Below are 22,643 nucleotides of genomic sequence, written 5' to 3'. Positions count from 1 at the left end.
CAAGTGCATTTCTACACTCATTCATGGATGCAAAAATTGTACCTTCTTCCATTTGAGGGTTCAAAGGGTCCCATTCAACAGCTGCAAGGTCTTCGTCCTCACCCATCGCGTCATCATCCACACGGACTGCATTGTGAGCCTCATCTTGGTTTTCAGCCCGAGGTGCCCGTCGTAAATTCTGAATAACATCAGAATATAACTTCTCTTCATCAACCCCAGAATTGTAGCCATCAGGCTCCACTTCAAGGGGGACCCTACTGCTGTTGCCCACACTTGTCGAGCCACCACGTCGCCGCACACGAACTGAACTGTTCTGGCTAGAGATGCCATTACGACGACTTGATTCTCCCCGAGATGTTGCACCCGCCATCCTAGGTCCAAATGCCTGCTCAAGCACATCAACTTGCAGCCTCACATGAAAATTATCTTTCTCTTTATGCCTAACAAACATGGTAGCTAGCTCTTCATCATTACTAACTGTCACCCAATTCTTTTCCCCATTATAGTATTTGTATACCACTTCATCAAGCAAACCCCAAGGATATTGGCTACAAATTACCTCCCCAAATTGTCTGAAACTCCAATTACTAGCCATTGGCAACCGATAATCAAAACCTCCTTGGTATTTCTTCTTATCCTTTGCATCGAACATGTACCGGTCCCTTCTAATGTGCACCATGAAAGCAAACCGCAACTCCATCCTAACCGGCGAAAAATAGAGACGTAATCAGCACACTAATTGGGCAAACCTACTCGAATCGAGTGTTAAAATGCACAACTAAGCTCAATCTAAACAAGAGGCGAGACTTACCCCTCGGGAACCCAGTCGTGGACGCGGCGGATCTCCGGCCCGATGCCTGCCTCGCCAAATACTCCGGGGTCGCCGCTGCTCACCATTTCGCCCTAGGGTTCTTCCTCCTAGTTCAAATAGCTCTAGCAGCCCCCCACCTTTGAGCGCTTCGGCCGGGCGCACGGAAGGAGGCCGCGCCGCGAATCGAGCAGGTGGCGGGCGCCCCACCCGTGGCGTCGCAGGAAGGTGGTGGGCGTCACAATGAGCCGTGGAGCGTAGGCGCAGGGAGGTAGCGGCGGAGCAGGCCGTGCAACTGGTGGCGGGGCAGGTGCTGGCCGCGGCGCAGGTGGCGGCGGCGGCGGCGCAGGACAGCCGGCCGGGCGGATGGGTGTGAGCTAGAATGATTTGGGGATTTAGTTGCAGGGGCCTACATGTCAGCTCCGGACCCACGTCCACGCGGTCCCACGTGTAAGCTCCGGACCCACAACTACTAACGCCGGCAGACGGAATGGACTCAAATATGGCCGTTTGGCCTCGTCGTAGTTGCTGTGCTCGGACTAGGGGTAAAACTGAGGACAATTTGCATCTGAGGGCAAAACTGAGCACATGGACAATCCTGAGGGCAAAAGGATAATTAACCCAAATTGTATAGGTGCACTAGTTCAGCGAAGAGATGGTGATACAAGTGCAATATGGATGGTAGATATAGGTTTTTGTAATCTGAAATAATACAAAACAGCAAGGTAACTAATCATAAAAGTGAGCGTAAACGGTATTGCAATGGTAGAAAACAAGGCCTAGGGTTCATACTTTCACTAGTGCAAGCTCTCTCAACAATAATAACATAGATAGATCATATAACAATCCCTCAACATGCAACAAAGATTCACTCCAAAGCCACTAATAGCAGAGAACAAACGAAAATATTATGATAGGGTACAAAACCACCTCAAAGTTATTCTTTCGGATCAATCTATTCAAGAGTTCGTACTAGAATAACACCTTAAGACACAAATCAACCAAAACCCTAATGTCACCTAGATACTCCATTGTCACCTCAAGTATCCGTGGGCATGATTATACGATATGCATCACACAATCTCAGATTCATCTATTCAACCAACACAAAGTACTTCAAAAGTGGCCCAAAGTTTCTACCGGAGAGTCAAGACGAAAATGAGTGCCAACCCCTATGCATAGGTTCATGGGCGGAACCCGCATGTTGATCACCAAAACATACATCAAGTGGATCACGTGATATACCATTGTGACCACAGATAAGCACGGCAAGACATACATCAAGTGCTCTCAAATCATTAAAGACTCAATCCGATAAGATAACTTCGAGAGGAAAACTGAATTCATCACAAGAGAGTAGAGGGGGGAGAAACATCATAAGATCCCACTATAATAGCAAAGCTCGCGATACATCAAGATCGTGCCATAGAGAGAACACGAGAGAGAGAGGGAGATCAAACACATAGCTACTGGTACATACCCTCAGCCCCGAGGGTGAACTACTCCCTCCTCGTCATGGAGAGCGCCGGGATGATGAAGATGGCCACCGGTGATGGGTTACCCCTCCGGCAGGGTGCCGGAACGGGCTCCCGAGAGGTTTTTGGTGGCTACAGAGGATTGCTGCGGCGGAACTCCCGATCTATCTTTGTCTTCGATGTTTTTAGGGTACGTGGACTTATATAGGCGAAAGAAGTCGGTCGGGGGAGCCTCGAGGGGCCCAGGAGACAGGGGGCGCGCCCAGGGGGCGCACCCTCCTATCTCCTGGCCTCCTCGAACCTCTTCCTTGGCTTGAACTCCAAGTCTCCCGGATCATATCCTTTCCAAAAATCACGCTCCCGAAGGTTTCATTCCGTTTGGACTCCGTTTGATATTCTTTTTCTTCAAAATACTGAAACATGCTATAAAACAGCAATATGGGCTGAGCCTACGGTTAATAGGTTAGTCCCAAAAATAATATAAAAGTGTATAATAAAGCCCATAAACATTCAAAACAGATAATAAAATAGTATGAATGCTTCATAAATTATAGATACGTTGGAGACGTATCAACATCCCCAAGCTTAATTCCTGCTCATCCTTGAGTAGGTAAATGATAAAAGAAAGAATTTCTACAGTGGGAACCATGCGTAAAAGAGAGAAGGTAAGTCAGAGAGATAACACTATTCACATATTACTGTATACAATGAATTACTGTATACAAATCACCGTGATACACTGTTGCTTTAGAACACTGTTTATGTAGCTGCAAGGAAGGAAAGTTAGGTTGCTGTAGCTTCCATAACATCCCTTGATAAGTCAGAGGATCTCATTGTCAACGTAGGGGTAAATGTCAAATCCTGTACCCTAACAAATCTGCTTACGGGTCTATAGAGTGATTTTTCACGTGCCCTCACCAAGGAAGAGTAGTTAACCTTTATTAAAATTATTCTTCAAGGTCAGGAGTATCTTGAAAGCACTCAAAACCAACTTCGGACATTTTGCTTTGTCCAACTTATGCCTAATCACGGTAGCCTGAGATAACATAATGGCACCACTAACAAACAAGTAGCACATCTTGGGAGAATCAAGAAAGCGATCACAAACTTCCCGACACCTCCCAAGCTCAAGACTTGGGTACCATTTCTAGTTCCATTCCAAACCAATACTCAGAACGTGACGACAACCTTCCATATCTCTTCCTTTGCTTTCTTACCTCTCTCACGTTAGCCTTCCTCTTTTATAACATTGTTTCATTGGAGGCTAGTGTGGACAACATTTCGTATAATAAATGCAATTGAATGTTTTAGCTCAGATAGCGACTTGTACTGATTCTCTACTTAGGATGTGGCCATATCGTCAAGTTCTTGTGCAAGTCATATATTCTTATTTTCTTAAAGATAATTTTGCACGTCTTGAAAATGCTCTGAGTGGTTCGCACACTCAAATGAGCATTCAAACAGCCGGTGGATGTGAGGTAGGGTAGCCGAGTGGATTAGATATTGTGTCTTGTTAAGCAGGCAAGATAAGTAGCCAACACTCAATGTGTGTACCTTGAATAGTTTCATATTAGGACATCACTATAAGAACAAATGGTCATCGATAAGCTTATTGATCACAGCTCCATTGAAATGTTGATGTGAGATTGAATAGATGCGTTAATTTATGCATTGCCTACATATTGAGAAGTTTACGAGTCTGTTGATGTTCATTCCACGTGTGTTTCTTGCCATCTAGTGCCACATGAGAGCAGGATATTCTCCTTCTTCGTCGTTGTCCGGCTACCTGCCATGATGGCATTCGTGTTCCTCTTGCTCCTGGAGATGAAGGGGGTTCCCGTCAGCGAGCACTGGTTATGAAGATGATACTTTTGATATGAGGATATGCAGGTGAGCTAGATCCTATAACGAATAGAAGAATCAAACATTGCATGAATTATATTTCATATGCCACCGTTCATTCATGTGGCTATCCATGATCCATTTCTGAAAGATCATGCATAATTGGTCTTGGTGCTATGGCCAACTGGTAACGAGACACATAAATAATACAAATCCTCATATTGTAGTATACATTTTCTAAGTTCTCCCAAAACCAGATCAAACACAAGTTGTCTTTTTAACCATGTACAACGACGAAGTCGACACACCCCATACATTGCCGAAAATGGAGCTAGCCTGTAATACCATAAATATTACGTCACCAAATATGGCACGACCTAAACAACACAACGACCCAAGACACCATAGACTATAGCATAATTGTAACACAAGACATGAAAATCGACAAACCTCCACTTCAAGAGGATGAACATCAGTTAACCGGAACACAACCCAAAAAATGTCTACCATGGCGATGACAATGACTGAAGCATGAGCATCATGAGGAGTAAACAACCACCAATCATGAAGTAAACCACTTGCATCATTATAGCCACAATGACTTAGCCAAGAAAAATGCCACTATCTCAATACCGTCGGACTGACCACCACCCAGGTCATAGAGAGGTGGTTATGGAGGTAGAAGGGCAAAAATTAGAGGGGGGGGGGCGTGTTTCAGCAATAATGATGAAGCCAAATGGAGAAACGGCTTGGGGACCAACCAACAATAAGTAAGCACACAACCAAGCATGAAACCTACTCACTTGACAAAGATGGGGGCTTGGGGGGGGGGGGGGGGCTCCAAATCTAGTGGAACAACAACTATTATTACTGTGAGGAGGGGGCATCAGGTGGCTGACGGGATGAAGGTACACACCCGGAAACCAGTAACGATGCCATGGATCAAGTGGTGTGGTGCCTCATAACCAGAGAAGGGACCATGTCGCTGCGAGGCACCAGAATGAGGGTCTCCCAATCCAGTGGTGAGGGGTTCTGGCACTACATCAGACCAGCGCAACAAACCAGAACGACCAAATAAAACAATGACAACAAGAGTGCAACGATGCTGGAAGGTGGCAACACAGCACTGAAAACTTGATAGAGTCACCATGTCCCAACACCAGGAGATCGTAGGGACTGCTGCAGTGACCAAGAACACCCATGATGAAAGACCAATTGGCTGGGGTCGTGGAAAGAGGACGGGCATGGTGTACCAGAGGCACGCAGTAGCAACCATGATCTATAATTTCCAGAACACTAACAGAACAAACGGGATCAATGTGTAGTAGTCCCCATGCAAGTTGTAGCCTTTGAAAAAATATAGAGGTCAAGTTAGATTATTTTGACATATTTTTGGTACTTATTAAAATTTGAGTTTCACTGGTCGAAATCAAATAACAAGATGATTGTTAAGAACATTTCAGTCATGCCCTAATAGATCTTGATAAAGACTAAACATAAATTGCAAATGTGTGTTGCACATATTTGTTTTTTCTTAAATTTGATTATATGTCAACTTTTTTCCGTTGAAACGCACGGCCATATGTGCTAGTAGGACTTATTGAAGGAACTTAGTCTAGGCCTTGTATGAATTGCACTATACTTGACGCCATAAGCTCTGATTAGCAAATTCCCACGACTAAGGCACTGGAGGATCACGAAAACGGTGTCCGGCTCCTCCCACCTCTGGCTGTCATCTTTTAACCCCTCGTGTGTGGTTTGAGTGATCAGTTACTAACATAGTACCTTCCATCGGGGTTTTTACTGAACTCTGAAACACAAGGTTGCGATGTTCATCAAAAAATAAATTTATTAACCACACTACTATTCCTACTTATCTTCGAGGAAGCCTGAAATTGTTAGCACAACTGTTGTTTCTAAGATTTCCCGAAAATGGAGTAATTATATGCTCGATAGCGGCCGAGGGGTGTAGTAATTGTGGTAGATGCAGATGAATGTCGGAATACTTTTGTCAGACGTAATGCATATATATTGATCATGCCATAATTAAAATCATAATTATGCGCTTCTCTATCAGTTGTCCAATAGTAATTTGTTTATCCACCATTGCAATACGCATGTGAGATGCCTCAGGTGAATGCTATGGCCTTCGCTTCCATTCACTTTATAACTACTAAAACCCTAAATTACATGCGGCAATTTATTTAGGTTTATCTTATTTTTCGAAAATTTTGTATCTATCAATACCAGAATTAATCCTTACAATTAACAAGTATAAGGGGATTGAAAACCTACTTGGCCGCGTTGGGTGTAAGTATTTCTTGTGTGTATGTGGATGTATTGTTGACGTTTGTTTGCGTGAGTCTCCTACTGGTTCAATAATCTTCGTTCTTAACTAAGTGAGATACAATCTGCTACTATACTACATCATCCTTCATCTTCGAGGAAATCCCAACGCGTATGACAAGTAGCACTCACCATGAGACAATCAAACACCTTCTTTTGTTTCAATGCAAGTTTGCGCGATCTACATGAATATCCTTGTAAGTAGCACCTAATTTTTATCCGCCAACAAATGTTGTCAATATTTTTGGTCATTGGTTGAATGGTATTCGGAATGGATTCAAAATGCTAATAAGTTCGGGAGCGTAGGTCTTATTATGGTCGCTTTGTGTATGTATAAATTATCTGGTGTTTATGACAAAAATTGCTCCCCTTTGCCCCTTATTCTCCGTTGTACGCACTCTCTTCATATGTGGTCTATGTTGCACCAAACGGAGTGCCAACCACTATTCAAGACGGTGTTTAAGTGGTTAGAGCAGGTGACGATGAAGATTTTTACGCAGCATGTGTGGCAACATAATCTCCGGATCAGTCCACCAAATCCTTCAACGTGGACATTGTTTCAGTCGTATGTCTTCTCTATTGCCGACATGTCTTTTTTTTATTTAGTCAGGCTACTAATACTGACTGTCTGCATATTAGTTATGCAAAGACCAAGTGTTGCTTATCTTAATTTGATTCACTTACTGCTATATTTTGGGTCAATAAAAACGTAATTTATTAAAAAAAACACCGGTTGTTGTTCTTTCTTGAGGGCCTGTCATTTCGCAGGTTGTAAACAAGAATCGTGTCCTGGGTAAATCAAGTTCGCAACAGTACAGGTCCCAGTAGAAGTACTCGATTTGCATCTTAGTTTAAGAGTTATTACCGTAAGCATGGACGAACGGTTACGGAAGCATCATGGCACTGGTAGAAAAAGAGGCTTCCGTCCAGCCCCATTAGTCGCGAAACTGTAGGAACCGCGACTAATGAAGTCTTTAGTCGCGGTTCGGCAGACGAACCGCGACCAAAGGCTTGGGCCAGGGCGCTCGGTGGCCAGCTGGTGCACGTGAGGGGCTTTAGTCGCGGTTGGCCAGGCCAACCGCGACTAAAGGTGCCCAAAGGCCTTTAGTCGCGGTTGGCCTGGCCAACCGCGACTAAAGCTCCGCCCCTATATATACCAGTTCAGCGCACTCACTTAGCCATTTGGTGCCACTTCTCTTCACAAGGGGGTGTAGGTTTGCTTTTGGTTCCTCTTATGCACACAAGGTGTTTGATGAAATGCCCAACAGCGTGAAACAAACATGATATGAAGTGTTGGAGCCACACTTGAGGTTCCTCCTCGATCGCGGTTAGCAACTTGAACCTTTCATGCATGTGTGTCATTGATAAAATATGCATGTGTGTTGTTCATTGTTTAATTTCTATTGTTTATAGCTAGTTACTTTAACAAATGCATGATGGTTAATTATATATTTTATATTATAATAATGCAGATGAATCGGCAATGGATGTACGGTAACCGACTCTCCCGCGAGTTCACTACGGGTTTGAAAGATTTCCTCGTAGTGGCTAATGCGAACAAGCAGAAGGGTTTTGTTATATGTCCATGTGTTGACTGTAAGAATCAGAAGGGTTACTCTTCCTCAAGAGAAGTTCACCTGCACCTGCTTCGGCACGGTTTCATGCCAAGCTATAATTGTTGGACCAAGCATGGAGAAAGAGGGGTTATAATGGAAGAAGATGAAGAAGGGGATGATTTCATCGATGAAAGCTATCTTGCTCATTTCGGTGATACTTTCATGGAGGATGCTGAAGGTGAAGGGGAAGGTGAAGGGGCAGGTGAAGGGGAAGGTGAAGGGGAAGGTGAAGATGAAGGTGAAGAAGAGGCACGTGATGAGACCGTTGATGATCTTGGTCGGACCATTGCTGATGCACGGAGACGCTGCGAAACTGAAAAGGAGAGGGAGAATTTGGATCGCATGTTAGAGGATCACAGAAAGTCGTTGTACCCTGGATGCGATGATGGTCTGAAAAAGCTGGGCTGCACACTGGATTTGCTGAAATGGAAGGCACAGGCAGGTGTAGCTGACTCGGCATTTGAAAACTTGCTGAAAATGTTGAAGAATATGTTTCCAAAGAATAACGAGTTGCCCGCCAGTACGTACGAAGCAAAGAAGGTTGTCTGCCCTCTAGGTTTAGAGGTTCTGAAGATACATGCATGCATCAACGACTGCATCCTCTACCGCGGTGAATACGAGAATTTGAATGAATGCCCGGTATGCACTGCATTGCGTTATAAGATCAGAGGCGATGACCCTGGTGACGATGTTGAGGGCGGGAAACCCAGGAAGAGGGTTCCCGCCAAGGTGATGTGGTATGCTCCTATAATACCACGGTTGAAACGTCTGTTCAGGAACAAAGAGCATGCCAAGTTGTTGCGATGGCACAAAGAGGACCGTAAGTCGGACGGGGAGTTGAGACACACCGCAGATGGAACGCAATGGAGAAAGATCGACAGAGAGTTCAAAGATTTTGCAGCTGACGCAAGGAACATAAGATTTGGTCTAAGTACAGATGGCATGAATCCTTTTGGCGAGCAGAGCTCCAGCCATAGCACCTGGCCCGTGACTCTATGCATCTACAACCTTCCTCCTTGGTTGTGCATGAAGCGGAAGTTCATTATGATGTCAGTGCTCATCCAAGGTCCGAAGCAACCAAGCAACGACATCGATGTGTACCTAAGGCCATTAGTTGATGAACTTTTACAGCTGTGGGGCAGACCTGGTGTCCGTGTGTGGGATGAGCACCAAAAAGAGGAATTTAACCGCGACCAAAGGCCCTTTTTCCACCAGTGTGGTCAGCTCTACCATATCTGTACACCCACCTACGCAAACCATGCTACGGTTCCAGATCGGCTATTTCTACTGGCAATGTTGAGTGATTAATCCAAGGCACATCCCGCCAGTTCTTGCAAGTCGAGGCGGCTACCAGCTAGCTTGCCCATCCATGGCGGAAGGCAGTGTCGTCTTCCAGATACAAAAACAAAGGGGAGGCGGAAGGATCAACGTGGTTGTGCGTTACAGTGTGCTGCCAAAAGTACTCTCATTTTTTCAATAAAAATACAATCTTCAGCACAATAGTTTTTTTTGAAAGATTAAACTAATAGTCTCTGAGGAGATCGAGTTCGTGCTCGAGGTGAAAAACAGTGAGACCGGTGGTGCGGCGGGGGTGTTCGAGCACCCGGAAAATCTCTATGTTCATCTTCCTCCTCGCCGATCGTGTCTCCGGTGATCCTCATCGAGTGCTTGAGCTGGTTCGGCAACAACGTTTGGTATCAAAGCGAGGTGGTGGATCAGGGTGAAGGAGCTCGCCGGCAACCATGGCGGTGGTTCCACACGGTGGCAGCGCGGGCGGATCGGTGTCCATGGGCATGCCGAGGCTCTCGCCGGACAACTACACCGTGTGGACGATCGAGGCGCAGGCGATCCTTGATGCCCACACGCTGTGGGAGGCGGTGGCGCCGGCGGGCGACGCAGTGGTCAGTGGCAAGAAGTGCAAGACGGTGAGGGCGACGTTCCTGTCGGGGCTGCCAGAAGATGTGCTGTTGCAGGTGGCGGCGAAGCTCACTGCGAAGGAGGTATGGGACTCCCTCAAAGTGTGCTTCATCGGCGCCGAACGTGTGCACGCGGCGAGGAGGGCGGCGCTGCGCGGCGAGCTGGAGGACGGCGATTCACTGGACATCTACGTCGGGAGGCTAGTCGACATTACGACAGGGTTCGCGAGCCTGGGCTAGACGCTGGGCGACACGGAGCTTGTGAAGAAGCTCCCGGACACGGTGTCGGGCCATCTCTTCCCTGTCGTCACCGGCATTGAGCAGTTCTACATGCTTGAGGACCTGACGTACGACGAGGTGCTTGGGCCGGCTGCGCGCATTCGATGAGCGGGTGCGGCGCCGCGGGCAGAACAGCGGCGAGCGGGCGTATGGCCAGCTTCTGTACACGGTGGCACAAGGGCGGGCACGGAAGCGGCACCAAGGCGGAGCGCGGGACGATGATGACGCGCCCAGTGTGGCATCGGGCAGCAGTGCTACAAATGGGGTGAACGAGGCCATTTCAAGAGGGACTGCCCACTGCTGCGCAAGGCGCCGGCGGCGGAGCATGCGATGATGACGGACGCCGGCGTCGAGGATGGCGGCCTGCTCTGAGCCTCGACTTAGAGGGTGAAATGTAGGGAAAATAAGCCTTGGCTAGGGTTTGGGCACGACGAGCGCGTGTGTGCGCGCAGTGGCCGTGTCTTGCTCGAGCCGGAGCGAACCTGGGTGCGTGCGTGCGTGCATGCCCAAGTGTAGGTGTGCGTGTGTGCATGAGTTAGCGCGTGTGTGCGCGGGTCAGTTAGCGTAAGACTAGGGCGTGGGCCGCGTAGGGCGCCCAGAGTGGCCGCGGCGATCGCCTCAGAGCGCGATGGGCACACGGGAGCCAGAGCATGCGGGGTGTGGCGAGTGGGAGGTGAGTGAGTCGTGGAGCAGCTCGGGCATGCCCGTGCGCACGAGTATAAAACCCTCTCCCCCCTGTGTAAGTCGCTTAGGAGATCGAGTTCGTGCTCGAGGTGAAAAACAGTGAGGCCGTTGGTGCGGCGGCGGTGTTCGAGCGCCCGGAAAATCTCTGTGTTCATCTTTCTCCTCGTCGATCGTGTCTCCGGTGATCCTCGTCGAGTGCTCGAGCTGGTTCGGCAACAACACTATTAATCATTAGCAGCGGGGCAGGCGGGAAATACAAAAAGGTGGGTTGGATCCTAGGATCAAGAATAAAAGAAAATACAGTTTACATAACCGAGCTTTACATGATGGCCCACTAAAACACCTTGCTAATATCTCACGGTAGCTCCCAAAGGGCCTCTTGATAAACTTCTTACGGCAGCGATTATGTCGTCTTCGGCGCAATAGCAGCTCCAATGCCTTCAAGATCTTCACATTGCTCCAGTCACACCAGAAGAGAGTAAATTGCAAAAAACCACAACAATACCAAAACACGATAGCCTAAAACTACATTATTGCAACACTAAGGTACAAGTAGTGAACCTCTCATGGGGTTGAAAAGTATTCACTATGTTCCTGATGCCTCTCAAGCTCATGTCTCGTTAACATTTTTACTGTGAATCGAAATCAGACTTCGAAGGGCATTTCTCTCGTGTTTACCAAGCAAGGAAACACCAGGCTATAAAGCACGTTACTAAATTTTGTGAAAGTATTCATAGATGATTGGTTAGTCTGTTCTACTTGCGTACGAGGTAGTAGCAAATCGGCATGTGAAATAGACAACTGGGCAACCAACTTCACATCTCTCTCAAACCAGTCAACACTACGGATGCGTGGGAGCATAATTGGACGACGACATCATCGGAGGAGACGTGCCTTGAATATAACATCACCATGGTTGCCTACTTGTGTCGTTCACTTACAGTGGCTTCATTGAATTGTAAACGAGATTGCATAAAAAGAAGGGAACAAAATCAGCATTGCAGTCTCCAACCATTCAACATCCGGACCAGTCAACCACGACTATCGGTCACCCGATGGACGGACTATTTTGTACGTTATGCACCACCGCACCATCCACAATTCATGGATGCATTGTAGCATAGATAACAAATATTGATGAGCAGTCAAACAAACATTGCGTACATGGCGCGCGCAACTAGCTCCGGTTGGCCTGATCGATCGACCAGGGTTACCTGGGAGCAGTGAAGGAGGAGGTGGTGGAAGTTCAACGCGTTGGTGCTGCTCTTATGCATCACCGCCCGCATGTTCCTCATCTCCTTGCTCCACGTTGTTGGCCTAATAGCCACCTTCATTGCCACCCAGGCCATGTCCGACCACGGCCTACACATATGGGTAATCTACATACTCAATACCGAACCTTCCACATTAATCTCTCCACCCTCCACCCCCACAATTTAACTGGGTGGGACCATTCCCCTGATTTTCATCCAACGAAAAAATTCCACCTAAGTCAATCTGTTAATCAGTCTGATGCAGTCATACGTGTAGTATTGCTCAACGCTGCATGTCCATACTCCTTGGCGGAGACTTCATTCGGTCTAGTTGTTGAGAGATTTCAAAGAAGGAAATACATATGCATAATAACATAGTCCCTCCATTAATTATACAAGGCCACTATGGAATATACGTTTGCATCTATACAAGGCCAGAAACAGTAATCGAGGAAATAATTAATGATAAGCAACCTATTTAATACTTGTATGCATGCCATCACAATGGCACTGGCTAGTTCCTCCACTCAGTTTTCTTGCATGCATGTTGCGTATTAATGATTCCAGTAAACGAGAAAAGGTTGACTTGCAAAGTATACATTAAATTTTACCTTGGTATCTATAATATGAGTTTGTGGTCTTGTATACAAAAATGGAGGGAGTACTATTGAGCACTTGTTAATTAGGACAAGCTGGCATGGAAAATTGATTACTTTGAGCCTACACAGTATTTTCTCTTGCCGTTTTTCACCCATTTACAGTCCGTATTTTTTCGTGACCTACAGTAAATCTGTAGTGTATTGGAATGCTCTCATATGAAAATAAAGATGGGCAATAGTTCAGTCGCACAGCCAAACAATTCTATATTCTTGTATGCAACTTCATATGCCTCATCAACGCATACTAGCTCGTTTTCATGAAAAAATAATCTTCGGCCCCACGTGGGTCACTCCAAAGCACTCATAACTCATCAGTCAAAGCGACCTTCAGCTTTTTGGCATTTTTCAGTTTCTGACTAACGGTGATAACCTAAGACTACATCCTTGCAAACCTAACTATGGAAGTTATCTTCTATAACCTGGCGTCTATTAGTTACCATTGTGCGCAGAATCATCTTTGACTGCATTCAGCATGCATCACTAAAAAATTACAAGAGCATCTGCGACAAATCTCAGAGGTGATCCCTGAGATCACAGTTCCTCTCAAGCCCATGAATCGAGAAAATATAACTTCTAGTCCAAATCAATATTTTGAACATGGTGAGGACTCCTGCTTCCTTACCTATCTCACATTAGCCTCAGTCATATTAGCTCTAAGCTATCTTTATATAACATTGTTTGGTTGGGTATAGCTGTACAATATTTCAAAAATTAAATGTAATTGAATGTTGAAGCATGGAAGAAAAAATAATGACTCGTCTTGATTCCTTGTTCTGTTGTGGCCAATATATATGGGTAGAGAGCACGTGATTGGTCACTTCCCTCAGTGAAGTTCTATGCTTTATTTTCTTAAATATCATTTTGTTCCTTTTTCTGAAGAAGATAAACCCCGGGCTATGCGGACAACCTTATATCAGCTATTTAACAATGTCAAGAAAAGTAAAGTATCCATGACGGACGAATTAACACAAAGCCCAAGGCCTTCCACATCAGACTTGAGAATCCATAGGTTGACATGCGATCGACAATGAAAAGTATGCTACTGCAAGACACAATCTACAATTCAAGAAGAAATCATGTACGTGTGCCCATGTTGATGAGTCCAACAAAAGATTGATCTTAGGATTTTCATACTTGAGGCCGAGCTTTGAGCTAACGCCTTCAAAAAAGACACAGCACACACGGTGATAACACCTGATCTTGCCGAAGGCGAAATCAGGAGTTCACGCCTAAAGACTTTGAACAGTTTAAATGATTCTCAGTATATGTTCAAAAATACAGTGGACTTCGGGTTGGAGGAGCCAAGACAGGCGGAGATGATGCCGGGTTCAACACGCTGGTTGGAGAGCAGGGCGCGGGTGCGAGAGTCTGTTTGTGGCTGTCGACGCCTTCGAGGTTAGGTTCCTGCCTTGTGGTTTACCATGCAGTTTGTTCGTTAACAAAAGAAATTTGTTATCTAAAAGTGTCAAGTAATGATTGTACAAGACGAGAATAGGCTAACTAGGCAGTCAACATCGTATCTCAAACCATTGAACGTCATCTTTGCGAGTAGTATAATAGATAGGATAGCAACGACATTGCTGTGACATCATGTTCATATTGTGACGGTGGCTGGGAGCTTCATGTAGTACTAGGAAAAAGCCTATTAGTAGCGCCGTTTTTTGGCTAACAGTAGTGCAGGTGCCCGTGCTACTGCTACGGCACTACAACTAACTTTTAACAGTAGCGCGGTTCTTACCCTGTGACGCCCCCGATTCAACCATACACTAATCATGCACACAAATGTGTACGATCAAGATCAGGGACTCACGGGAAGATATCACAACACAACTCTAAAAGTAAAACAAGTCATACAAGCATCATATTACAAGCCAGGGGCCTCGAAGGCTCGAATGCCAGTGCTCGAATATAAACGAGTCAGCGGAAGCAACAATATCTGAGTACAAACATAAGTTAAACAAGATTGCCTTAAGAAGGCTAGCACAAACTGGATTACAGATCGAAAGAGGCACAGGCCTCCTGCATGGGATCCTCCTAAACTACTCCTGGTCATCATCAGCGGCCTGCGCGTAGTAGTAGGCACCTCCAGTGTAGTAGGAGTCATCGTCGACGGTGACGTCTGGCTCCTGGGCTCCAGCATCTGGTTGCGACAACCAGGTAGAATGGAAAGGGGGAAAAGAGGGAGAAAAACAACCGTGAGTACTCATCCAAAGTACTCGCAAACAAGGATCTACACTACATATGCATGGGTATATGTGTAAAGAGGCAATATCGATGGACCGAACTGCAGAATGTCAGAATAAGATTGGGATAGCTAGTCCTATCGAAGACTACGCTTCTGGCAGCCTCCGTCTTGCAGCATGTAGAAGAGAGTAGATTGAGGTCCTCCAAGTAGCATCGCATAGCATAATCCTAGCCGGCGATCCTCCCCTCGTCGCCCTGTGGAAAAGTGATCACCGGGTTGTCTGTGGAACTTGTCTGGGTGTGTTTTATTAAGTATCCGGTTCTAGTTGTCATAAGGTCAGGGTACAACTCCGGGTTGTTCTTTTACCGAGGGACACGGCTATTCGAATAAATAAACTTCCCTGCAGGGGTGCACCATATAACCCAACACGCTCGATCCTATTTGGCCGGACACATTTTCCTGGGTCATGCCCGGCCTCGGAAGACCGACACATCGCAGCCCCACCTAGGCACTACAGAGAGGTCAGCACGCCGGTCTAACTCCTATGGCGCAGGGGTCTGGGCCCATCGCCCATTGCACACCTGCACGTTGCGAGGGCGGCCGGAAGCAGACCTTGCCTCCCTAATACAAGAGCAGGCGTTCCAGTCCAATCCGGCGTGCGCCGCTCAGTCGCTGACGTCAAGAAGACTTCGGCTGATACCACGACGTCGAGTGCCCATATCTTTCCCGCGTAGTTGGTTAGTGCGTATAGGCCAGTGGCCAGACTCAGATCAAATACCAAGATCTCGTTAAGCGTATTATTTTGAAGTAACCGCGGACGCCGACGAGGGCCAGACCCACCTCTCTCCTAGGTGGTCTCAACCTACCCTGTCGCTCCGCCACATAGTAACAGTCCGGGGCCGTCGGGAACCCAGGCCCACCTCTACCAGGATGGAGCCACCTGTCCTTTCAGCCCCCTTATCCGAATCACTTGCGGGTACTCAACGAGCCAACCCGACTTTAGTCACCATCTGTATAGTATGTACATATGTATAGTATATACCCGTGATCACCTACCGAGTGACCACGGCCCGATAGTATAGCAAGGCAGACTGACAAGAATGTAGGGCCAATGATGATAAACTAGCATCCTATACTAGGCATTAGGATTGCGAGTAAGGTATCAATGAATGTAGCAATAATGACAGGCTATGCAACATAATAGGAGTAACCGAATAGTAACATGCTACACTACTCTAATGCAAGCAGTAGAGAGAAGAATAGGCGATATCTGGTGATCAAGGGGGGGAGGGCTTGCCTGGATGTTGTGGCAAGAAGGAGGAGTCGTCAACACCGTAGTCGAACCGGAGGTCGCAACGACGTCGGTCTCGTAGTCTACCGGAGAGAAGAGGGGGAAGAAACAATAAATATAATGAAAACATAAGCATGACGATGCATGTGATGACAAAGAGCGGTGCTAGGTGTGCCCTAACGCGGTAGTAGGTGATACGGCGAAGGGGGGGAACATCCGAGAAAGTTTCCCCCATGTTTCGCGTTTTCGGATAGATGAACCGGAGGAGGAAAGTTGCGTGTTTGCTATGCTAGGGATGTGTGGCGGACGAACGGGCTGCGTATCCATATTCGTCTCGTCGTTCTGAGCAACTTTCATGTACAAAGTATTTCGATCCAAGATATGATTTATTTTATTTTAATTTTTAAATATTTTAAATCATTTTTAGAATTTATTTAATTAATTTAGTTCAACATTATCAAGAATAGTGCATGCTGAAGTCAACAGTCAACAGACGTGTTGACTGGGTCGCTGACGTGTGGGTCCCGCATGTCATAGGTACAATAACCTAATTAACTTATTAACTAGTTTAATTAGCTAAATAGGTAACTAATGTTTAATTAGTCTAATTAAACATGATTAATTAAGTTAATTAATTCAGTTAACATTTTTATTTACTTATCATTTATTTATTTATTTTTAATTTCCCTTTTTTTAATCGTTCTGGGCGTGGGCCCCGTTTGTCATAGGCCAGAGAGCCTTAGCGGTTACGGGCGTCGGGCACACCCGAATGGGTGCTGGCCCGCGGGGATGCACCCGACACGGGCGCTGCGAGCGCCGTGGAGCGGCGGAGCGGTTGGAGACAGCGCGCATGCGCGCACGATGGAGCGGAGGCCATGGCAGAGCGGAACGAGGAACGACGGCGCATGAGCGCGTGCATACGGGGGGGAGAGAGGGGGAGCTCACGGGGCCGTAGAGATTTTGGCAACTGTGCGTGAGGAGGTCGACGGGGACGACGGCGGCGTTGGGGAGATGGGGAGACAGTCTGGCGGGGAGGAGGACGGGGATGCGAGGCAACGGATCCGAGGCGACGCGGGGCTCCGGCGAGGTGTTCCTTTAGGCGACGGTGACGGCGACGCGACGTCGAGCTTGGGGTCTGCGGTTGAGGAGGTCGGGGACGAGGGAGAAGGGGAGGCGGCAGGGACGACGAGCGGACGCGATGGGGTGCCCCGATCCAGATCAGATCGGGGGAGGAGAGAGTAGTGGGGGCGAGTGGGGGGGTTACGGGTTAGGGTTTCCCCGGAGTGGGGATATGGAGGAGGGGAGTGGGGTGCCAGCTGGGCCAGCCTGGCTAGCCCAATGGCCAGCTGGGCCGAGGCCCAGCGAGGGGGGGGGGCTTTTATTTTCTTTTATTGTTGTTTTTTTTATTCTTTTCTGTTTTATTTTAGTTACTCTTTATTTTTGGTTTAGTAAAATATGACAATAGCTTCAAAAATAGTGTTTCAAAACAATCCACTATTTTAAGAAGTTTTGCCTCAAAATAAAAATAGTTTATCATTTGGTAAAATATATTATGGGTATAACTAATTGTTTTGCTGTTGTTTTAATCACTTTAGGGTATTTAATTATTTTATAAAGATGTTGTTACTCCACCAATAATATCCATGATTTATTTGTCATAATAAGAACATTTTAGTTTTGACTTTTGAAAACTTTAATTGTTTGGCTTGATTTTAAATTTGAATTTGTATCATTTTTGAACCATCGCGAGATTAACAACAGTAACCGAGGTGACATGGCATCATTAGCGTGGAATTACTATAGCCTAATTATCCGGGCGTCACATACCCAACGCTACTTCTATTATACCTACCAGTAGTGCGCTTCTGGTCATCGCTACTACTAATGTTCTATAGCATGTCCTGGGAACCACGCTACTGGTAAGGCAGCGCTGCTGGTTCACTAAAGCGCCTCGCTGCTGCTAGTCTTTTTTTTTTCTTTTTTCTATTATGATGTATTTGTATTTTTACAAGTTCTATACACTCATCATCATAAACCAAGTGGTACAATATAGTCTCATCATATCATTATTATAGAACACAAATGATGTCGATCTCATCATCATCTCGAAACAGCGATACAAGTTAATTATCACATGTCTCTTACATTACCACCACACACACATGTTTCATTATCTATCTAAACTACGACATACGAGAGAAGAGCGATCACGATGAGCAAAAGCGGGATTATGTAGTAGTTTTTGTGGCGCCGGTTCTGAATCCTCTGTTGTGCTATGAATCTCAAGTAACTAGCTACTGCTTCCATTCTGCTATCAAACCCTTTCTGGCTACCGCCCAGGAAGCGGTACACTTGGGCTGACACTCTAGCCACTCATCATACACAACCGGAACATGCCCTACGTACATGGCATACAACTTCTTCGCCATCATTGATCTATATACCTATCAAACATGCATATATATCATTAAGCGAATTCAACAATAATATGTAGCATAAGATACGTCGGCCTGTGGAGGGAAACAATTATGAAATAGAAGCAACGTATAGTAAACATAGTTAACGAAATTCATCGTACCGAAACTAATTAACTAGAGTGCAACACCATTTACATCTAATAGTTTCGTCGTACAAAGAACTTCAAAGTTTCATCGTACATAAAGTAACAACTAACTAAACAAACACATTGTCGTCAAGCAGTGCACTCTTCCCATCCGGCCATATCCATGAGGATGCACCCAAGCTTACTGAAAGGCGTCATGTCCTGACACTGTAGGGCTATGCGGGTTCGGACGCCAGCTCGCGATATTGGGCCGCCGTAGAACATCCCATTTTCTTCGAGGACGTCTTTCATGATGATTGATGCAATTTCTGCTGGATCCGGTAGAAATCATTTCAAAGTTGATGATCCGGCATGGTTCTAGAGTCTTCGGCCCATCTCTTGATATGGGTATCGGATGAAGATGTCATGCAAAGTGATTGCACATCCCTTCTGTACTGCATAATTTGATGCATGATGTAGAATCCATCATTATCACTTCTTTCCGGTTGCTGGATGCAATAGAAGTCAGTCTTATGGCCGAAACACAGCCTGCCCTTATTTGCTTTTTGGACTTGGATGTAGCCACCCCACATGTTGAAGCCCAGGAGAGCTCTGTCCAGAACATACTTTATGTGTGTGTAATTTTTGTTCTCTATGTTCTTCGACCGGTCCAAATATAGAGCGTAGGAGAAACGCGGGTAAAGAACAATGAGAACGACGGTGCGGTATCCCCTGCTGCGTAGAATACACGATCAAGTTAGCCTCCATGCATGCAAAATAATTATTGAAATGCATGAAAGGATGTATGTATTATAGTGGCTATCCGCGGATGACTTACCCGGGATGATATGGTAGGAGAATCGTTTCTTTGTCCTTATTGATGACCAAGAATTCTTCGATGTACTCCCTCGCATATTAACGGTTGGCTTCGTTGATTGACAAGAAGCCCGCATGCATGTAGTATGGGTCCGCGACCGTAAGACCAGTGATTTTGTCTACTAAAGATGTAGTTCATGTGCAGCGCATACAGGTGGACGAACGTAAAATCGAGTGTCCTCATTTGAAACATCCCGAAGAAGTAATCAAATCAAAGGAAGAATAGGTCCACAGGGCATGTGTCGACGTACATCTTGCCACTGCTCGGCACATGAATCGTATAAAGTGGGTATCCTGGATCATCCGAGGCGAGGAGGCTTCTCTCTGTCAATAGCACATGGTCATGGAGTCTCCCGAGATCCCATATTATGGCAGCTAGCGCATCCGCCGGTAGCATTGGCTTTCCTGTGGCATGGATTAGTGGCGCATGTTTCATGGTACACTATCCGCAACCCTGGTCTGCGGAGGCGGCTGGCTGCTAGAAGCAACATTGGCAGCTTTAGGGCATTTTCTCGTCGGTCTCTTCCTCTGCTTCTTCTTGGTGGGCTTAGGTGGTGGTGGGTCTGTCAGACCCTCCCTGAGCAATGCCCCTAGTGTTGTGGGGCTTAGCATTAGACGCCTCTGGCTTAGTTGAGGATGAGTCGACATCTGGAGGCGTGTCCTATGAGGATTGCATGAACAAAGACTTCTTGCACTCCCGAGGACGTTCTGGCTCTGGTACACCATGCATCTCATATTCATATGGTTGACTCATCGTTACTTTGTTGTCAAAGCTGGTATTGAGATATTGTAGAGGGTCATACTCTTGCATGTCATGATCCATATCCTCTTCCATGGGGTCGATGTCATCATCCACCGAATGGTTGGCCCTCCTTCCTTGTGTCTCTCGATCTCACCCAGCAGTACAGATGATGGTTGTATTTGTGTAGTTGGGGTTGTGGTCATACCTTCCGAAGGTCCCGTTGGTGTGCTCCCGGCCACCTCCACATGAGGAAGATTCTTCGGTCACATGATCGTCCAATTATTACATTAGCCAAGTTACGTCGGGGTCTCCTCATCCTCTCCACAGTTTGTATGGGGCGAGGAAAACCCTGGTATCCCGCTTTCACACTCGCCACGAAGACCCTTAAGGCATTATCAGGCATCTGTCGATGGTGGAACAATCAAACCTTGGGCTTCACTATAGTACCCTTCCGCACATCCACCAACTCGCCCTTCATGTGGTAAAGGAGGATGCACGGAGTGGAGTCGGCCTGCGAAGACATGTATTTGTATGACGTTAGAGATCCAAAAAGAACGGGAACTGCAGATTAATTAGTTATGTTGATGAGGGTACAACGCATATTTACCATGAGGACATTGAGCTCAGCCAATGTCGACGGCCAGAGGTACGAGCTAGAGACCATTACTTGGGGCAGTTCCGCTACCAATGACCATTCCCCTTGTAGTAGAAACACTTAATCTCAGGTTTGGGTCCATCCTTGGGTTTCTTCACCGTAGCGGCAACTTGCTTGCCATTCTTCTTGAAGTTCCCTTTCTTTCACTTTCCCTTCTTGAAACTAGTGGTATTATTAACAATCTACACTTGATACTGATGTCTACTACACAACCTTCTTCTCGTAGACGTTGTTGGGCCTCCAAGTGCAGAGGTTTGTAGGATAGTAGCAAATTTCCCTCAAGTGGATGACCTAAGGTTGATCAATCCGTGGGAGGCGTAGGATGAAGATGGTCTCTCTCAAACAACCCTGCAACCAAATAACAAAGAGTCTCTTGTGTCCCCAACACACCCAATACAATGGTAAATTGTATAGGTGCACTAGTTCGGCAAAGAGATGATGATACAAGTGCAATATGGATGGTAGATATTGGTTTTTGTAATCTGAAAATATAAAACAGCAAGGTAGTAAGCGATAAAAGTGAGCGTAAACAGTATTGCAATGCTACGAAACAAGGCCTAAGGTTCATACTTTCACTAGTGCAAGTTCTCTCAACAATAATAACATAATTGGATCATATAACTATCCCTCAACATGCAACAAAGAGTCACTCCAAAATCACTAATAGCGGAGAACAAACGAAGAGATTATATTAGGGTACAAAACCACCTCAAGTTATCCTTTCTGATCGATCTATTCAAGAGTCCGTAGTAAAATAACACGAAACTATTCTTTCCGTTCGATTTATCATAGAGTTCGTACTAGAATAACACCTTAAGACACGAATAAACCAAAACCCTAATGTCACCTAGATACTCCATTGTCACCTCAAGTGTCCGTGGGCATGATTATACGATATGCATAGCATAATCTCATATTCATCTATTCAACCAACACAAAGTACTTCAAAGAGTGCCCTAAAGGTCTTACTTGGCACTTTATTGAAACAAAAGCTATAAAACATGATTACTACAGTAGCATAATCATGTTAACACACAAAAACAGTAGGGGTAAATATTGGGTTGTCTCCCAACAAGCGCTTTTCTTTAATGCCTTTCTAGCTAGGCATGATGATGACAATGATGCTCACATAAAAGATAAGAATTGAAACATAACTATCCCTCAACATGTAACAAAGAGTCACTCCAAAGTCACTAATAGCGGAGAACAAACGAAGAGATTATGGTAGGGTACAAAACCACCTCAAAGTTATCCTTTCTGATCGATCTATTCAAGAGTTCGTAGTAAAATAACACGAAGCTATTCTTTCCGTTCGGTCTATCATAGAGTTCGTACTAGAATAACACCTTAAGACATAAATCAACCAAAACCCTAATGTCACCTACATACTCCAATGTCACCTCAAGTATCCGTGGGCATTATTATATCATATGCATCACACAATCTCAGATTCATCTATTCAACCAACACAAAG

This window comes from Triticum aestivum, chromosome 4A (assembly GCF_018294505.1).
Source record: "Triticum aestivum cultivar Chinese Spring chromosome 4A, IWGSC CS RefSeq v2.1, whole genome shotgun sequence".
Taxonomy (NCBI): Eukaryota; Viridiplantae; Streptophyta; class Magnoliopsida; order Poales; family Poaceae; genus Triticum; species Triticum aestivum.
Note: the sequence above shows the minus strand (reverse complement) of the source record.